The following is a 6,819-nucleotide window of genomic DNA, read 5'->3' on the forward strand; positions in this document are numbered from 1 at the left end:
CTCAAAAGGAAGAGAATATTGGAGAATATTATATTTAGCAATATCAATTAGGATATTCTACATTAAGAAGTTTTAATAAATTAGAATATTTATGTTAGGCTAGTTTTTTTATCTTGGTTGATGTAATCCCTATAAATATCCTATCAGGATTCATGTCATATTCATTTAAGAAATCTCAATAAATCAGTTTTCTTCATGGTATCAAAGCTCAAGCTCCAATGAGCACATCGATTATGGTGCGCTGTTCTTCAGCTATGGCCTCACCGCCATCGTCAGACCTAAATCCATTTTTTTTACTTTATTATTATTATAGTTTCTTCAATAAAATCACTTCTCCTTCTATTTCTCTTCAAATCTCCCACGTGTAAACATTCATCTCTTATGATCTCATTTTTTCCTTATAAAAATAAATAAATAAAAATCTTTCCAACGAAAGTTCTTTCATTTAAATCGCATAGTCCTAATTTCTTTGCTCTTGGGAGAGATCATGACAAACCTAGTCTCGTAAGCTACCAGCTCCGACAGACTATTAAAAGTAAATAAATAAATAAATAAAATAAAAATAAAAAACGCGATGCAACAATGATGGACTTCACAGATAGACAGTAACCACCAAAAAGTAGAATTTGATTTTTAGCGATTTAATAGCATGCCACTTAATGAGATCAAGAGAAATTATTCAGAAAAATCAATTGTATATTCCTTCTTCAAAGGACCATGCAATTGCGGGAGGATGTTAGAAAATCATATGCAACATATTATGATGCATGAAAGACATTGTATCATATTAATGTATCTCATCTCAAAAGGAAAGGAATGTTGGAGAATAATATATGTAGCAATATCAAATAAGATATTCTTAGGAAGTTTTAATAAATTAGAATATTTATATAAGGCTAGTTTCCTTATCTTAGTTGATGTAATCCCTATAAATATCTTATAAGGATTCATGTAAAGTTCATCTAAGAATTCTCAATAAATCAGTTTTCTTCATAATCAGCATATTGATTTGTTTCCCTCCATTGATGCTTGAAAATTGTTTCCTTGAACTCAAGATTATAGTGTTATAATTTTGCTTAGCAAATGTTTAGTACCAAAATAAAAATATGTTTAAACAAACTATCCTTTTGAAAAAATGGGTTCAATGAATGAAGACTTAGATGGGGCGTTTTTATTTTTATTTTAAAACTCATCTTTTTTAATATAAAATAATATAAAATGAGAGGGTAAAATAGTAAAATAACATTTGAATTTTAATCCCTTAGTGAAAGGGGAGGTAAGAACAATTATCAAAATATTAAGGGGTCAAAATAGAATTATACCAAATTACAAGATGTCAAAATGTAATTTACCCTATTTATTTTTCATCTAATGATGTCGATGTCATTAGTGAAGGGAAAATGAATAATGTATAATCAACTAATTTAACATATATAAAATAATTCTAATTTATTTATTAAATGTAAAATCATTAAGCTTTGTATTTGAAAAATATAATTAAGTATAATAATAATAATTTCACACTATATTTCAAGGATAATGCTGAAGTACCATTAAAATGTACATTGTCGATGTCATGTTTGATGTGGATGTGTCAGAAATATAGATGCTTTCCATCCACCTCAAAAATGTCCCTATGATGGTACTCTAGCACGACTCATATTTTAATCAGTCCATGCTAATATGACTTACCAGGTGGCATACTCAAATAACTCCATGAAATGGAGAAGTTCAGGAACCATAGATCTTCATGCCTCAAGATACACTTTTTATGGGGAAGTGCAATTATCCCAAAGTGTAAAGATCTACGGTTTCAAACATGTCCACGTCGTGGAGTCATTTGAGTATGCCACCTGACGAGTCATATTATCACGACTCTATTTTAATTATTCTTAGTGTTGACTCGTAATCCAGTCGAATTGTAACACTATATTTCAAAGAGGACTAGTGGGAGAGAATGGCAGGTGCAACTGAGAACCAAAAAATGGGTTGTTCCGAATAAAATTTAAAGAAATGTGGTCCTGAAATCATTTGAGAAAGAGACGCAGAGAAGGCCATATGGGTTTGGGAATTGTAGTGGCTATGGAGGGGCTGTGGGCAGTTTTCCTACGGCCACGGCTTATGAGACATGCAGGAGAGATGACTGAAGTGATGGGCTCCACGTTACACCGTATCATCAGAGGCAGTCCTTCTGCCTTTGTCCTTTCCACCTATCATCTCTTCTAAAATAAGTCCTCTCTCTCTCTCTCTCTCTCCCAGGCAGATGGGAGGACTACAACATAGGTACAGAACTGCATGTGAAACGTGATCATTAGATGAGGCAGTACTTAATTTGTGCTTATTTTGCTTTGTAATACTTATTTTGTGAGCTAACTTTATTTGCCTAATGCAAGTGATATTTCTTATGAGAGCTACTATTGCCACACCAAATTTTACTAACACCAAACCAATTCTTATATGAATCAATAGTAATTGCACACAGTTGGTGCAGCGTTAGTAAAAATTGGTGTGGCAATAACAATTCCTTTTGTTAACATTGGATAAGGTTAAAGGCACCCTAATCATTACTAAGGGCATCCCACACTGTAGCAAATTTTTTCTTCTTATATAGGTTAAAAGTATCATTATGGGCTGATTTTTTTATTTTCAAATATAACTTGACAGTGCAAAGTTTGATTTTCCCTTTTTAAGTGATATTTGTCTACATTATTGTAAAACCTTGAGTTTTCAATTCGTATCTCAAGAAAAAATAAATACTAGAATTTTGAGAAAATCATGAAAGTGGGACTTAGGGGTAAAACTTTAGGATATTTCTGATCATTTTTAATGGAATCTGACTTTACCCTTGGATTCAAAATGATCGAAAAACATATTTTAGCCTGTAAGCACTCTCAAATGCAAGTCCAAATAGAAAAATTACAAAATCCTCGATTATCGAGTAGGACCAGACTAAAATAATGATTTTTTACTAGAGCAAGAATTTTTTAAACTTGATCATACCATTGGGCTTGTAACAAAAAAATATTGAACATGGATTACTTACTTATCATTTTTGGAGTTCAGAAAGTCGAATTATCATAAAAAATGAAAACAACTTCAATTTTAGGGCCCCATCAGGTCAAAAATGAAAATTTTTGTTAGAGATAAAATTGGTAGAAATTAGCTACATCATTAAATCTGGAATGAAAAATTAGATAAAATAGAGTATTCATTTGTCACTTTTAGAGTCTAAACGGTCAAGTTATCATCAAATGAAATAATAGGTAAAATACCGATTTTATCCCAAAAATTTATATAAATAAATTTTTAAAAATTTTCATTATTCATCTTCGTTTTAGAAAACCTAAAAACCAGCCAATGGATTTTTTAAAAAAATTATTTTTTTTCAAATTTTCAAACTTAGATCCGTCGCTAACAGGCCGTCGTTGACTTCCGTCGCAGAAGGGAAAAATGTTTATAGCCTCGACATTTACAAAACCCACCCAACTTCTTTCCATTTCATCTTCTTTTTCACCTCGTATCATCAAAATTTTGTTGTATATATATACGGGAATTTCGTAACTTCGACCTCGGATTTCGCCTATTTCGAAGTTAAATCGTCCTCCGTCACAGAAGGGAGAAAAGACAACGGCGTCAAGATCTTCAAAATCACTGGGTCAAATTTAAAAATCAACCATCTTAAAATTTGACCTACTTCTATTTTCATGTAAATCATCTCGATTTTCGCGCATGCACTTCAATTCTTTTGCACAGAGATTATAAGGAACTCTCAATTTCTTTTAGTAATATTAGATAGTGAAAACTGCATTTAGAATTTTATTAAAACTTTGTGATGTATTTTCAAAAATATAGAATTCAATTGATTATTTCAAATTCACGCCAGAACTTTCATATTTGATATATTTAATTATATTTTATAATAAATTATACGCGGGTAGGATATTTCATCAGGTTATTTTCGTTAGTTAGGTCATGTGCACTGCTCAGACCCCATTTTGATCTAAGTTTTGTATTTTTTCAATGTTATTGAAAAAAAAATTTCATAGTTGAAAAAAATGATTTAATATTCAATGAACTCATATTGAGTTAATGAATATCAGAAAGTGAATATCTTGTTTGACAAATAAAAAACTGTGAAAATTGAAAAAAAAAGGGAAAATGAGATGAAACGGTAAAATGTAAGAATCATACCCGAGAGGTGATAATGATTCGTTGCATATTTATTTAAATTTTGTTGGGGTAGAGACTCCAAGTTCTGTTATTTATTTTAGGCTGAGTGGCCACAGTTGCATTGTAGGAAACTGGATATCTACTCTCAACCTTGTATTGTTAATTTCTCTTTTATTTTCAAATGAAAATAATATATATATAGTTATTTTGTAAGCTATTAAAGAGTCTGCGAATACTTGAAGAGATAATACATTATATAATCCAGAATGGTGTACTATCATAGGATATACGGTAGGGACCACCAAGCTCATACATGGTATGGGATGCGTATGAGAGTGGAGTTACAACTGAAATCCGAGTTTATTCATCTTTATCTTTACCAGTAAACTTGTAATGCAAAGGTGGTCGTATGCGAATGGATTGTATATTTCGGAATCACATGCACGCCTGATAGGCATAGACGAAGATGATTAGTCAGTGATCACTAACAATCTATAGTAGTTAAATGTTTTGACACATCGAAAAGAGACCCATTACTTATGGTCACATCAAACGGCCAGTCTGAGCTGGATAAATGATTTCGCAAGTGTGGTAAACAGTGACCAGCCACAAAATCAGGAACTAATATCTATTATGAAATATCATATCCCGACTGGGAACGATCCAGTCGTGAATCCCAACTCTTTAATTCCACTACTCCACAATTGTACATTATGTATCTGTTGCCTTATTTTGATATATAAAATGAAATGCATATTTAATATTTTCATTTGATCAATTAGATTTGTATAAAAAGAAAATGCTATAGTAAGTACTATAGATTGATGTAATGTGATTTTTAAAATGCTTAGTTGCTCATCCCTAGCTATATGTACTAGTTAATCGTAGTTTCTTCTGTAAAACTTTGCATATTTTAAAATGATTCAATATATTTATTCGTTCATGTTAGGAGAGATTATTGGCAGAAATTATTTGCTTCCCTATTGGATAACCATTGTTACTCACCCTTTCCTTCTCCATTTTTTTTAATTTTAAATTCAGAGCTTGACGAGGCAGGTATAGAGTACGAGTGAGGATCATCTGGTGGGTCGGGTCAGATAGACAACCAGAGTTCGTCACCTAGTGAATATTGAGGCTATATCCCCTAGTGGTGTCGATTTGTCTGGGAGCATTATAGATTTTGTACTGAGCGTTAGGACTTTTGTTAGAGTGAGAAATATTTATATAATCCTGTATTTTGTTTATCTTTCCGCACTCTAATCTATCGTACGTTATTAGATGTATATAGACTTTCGTTAGTATTATATTTTATATGTATTTATGTAGGATAATGTATGTTGTTTATCAAGTATAGGTTGAACACCTCGGAATGCTAACATAAACAGAAGAGACCATACCGAAATTTCGAGGCGTCACCTAGTTCTTCGAGATCTGACATGGGGCTTTGTGTTTGCATTTGGCAGGGCGCCACAATTATTGTCGCCAATTTGATCAAATAATTTAAATTTTCCATATTCTATATATTAATGTTTTTTAAGGTTTCTAGTTTGGTTTTTTCTTCAAACTTTGGTTGCATACATGGCTCCAAAGGAAGCTTCAAGTGTAAGTGTAGTAGTAGTTCTTGATCGGACTACCTATTCCTTGAAATCTTATTGATGTCAAATGTTGGAAAGCAGTGAAGAATGTGTGATCCGTGATGGGATTTGAACTTCCATGCATGGAATGATAAATTAGAAACATAAAGTTAATGAGATGGTAGATGGTGGGTTTGCTTCTGGATTCTTAATGCAAAAAGTAGAGAGAGGTTTTTCGGATGCCTCACAAGTTCTTTAAGATGAAGTATTGTTAGCAAGCAACGAACTCATTTATAATCGTGTATGGTATAACTTTTATGTATCAACGATTTACCTGATTTTCCTTTACTTTTCAAAATCATGTATAGCATGTATTATTATTATAATAATGAAAATAAAATTTGAATTTGTATTTCTAAATAATTTTATCGTATTTCATCTTTGGATGAATGGTAATCTAAGAAGTTGTTGATTTACATCTTTAATGATTGGTTACTAAGGGCACGAATATCAATTTTACAGTATTGGTTTTGTGACAATAATTGCTTTAACACCAAATTGTTATGTTCTCACTATACTTTTCATCTCATCTTGTTAACACGTACATTTTTTTGGATCAATCACTTTAATTTCTTTGTTGACACACCTACAACTTGATCCATGTTATGTTTTAATTAAGTTTTCTTTTTGGGGGTTCTATCTCAAACTATTAATGTATTAAGATGGTGGAAGCGTGCATGTGTGAACTCAACATCCGTATTTTTTAATTTATTTTTGCAAAATAACATCCATATATATATATATATATTGGCCTGAGTTGGATGGTTAAGTGTTCATGCCAACGACTCTCCTTTATCTCTCCTCATTACAAAGGGAACGTTTTCCAAGGAAAAATAATTTTTTTTTAAATATATCCATAAGAAAATAAATTTCCTTAGTTTCCCCGTATTTGATTGCACCTGGTGGGTACATACACTCCCTTGCTATAGTAAAAGGAAAAGAAAAAACTAATGGAACATATTGTTCCAAGTCCATTCCTATGAAGTGTTTAGTATTGTCTGTAAGGAAGAAATGT

This window comes from Akebia trifoliata, chromosome 11 (genome assembly GCF_017979445.1).
Source record: "Akebia trifoliata isolate Shusen 1 chromosome 11, ASM1797944v1, whole genome shotgun sequence".
NCBI lineage: Eukaryota > Viridiplantae > Streptophyta > Magnoliopsida > Ranunculales > Lardizabalaceae > Akebia > Akebia trifoliata.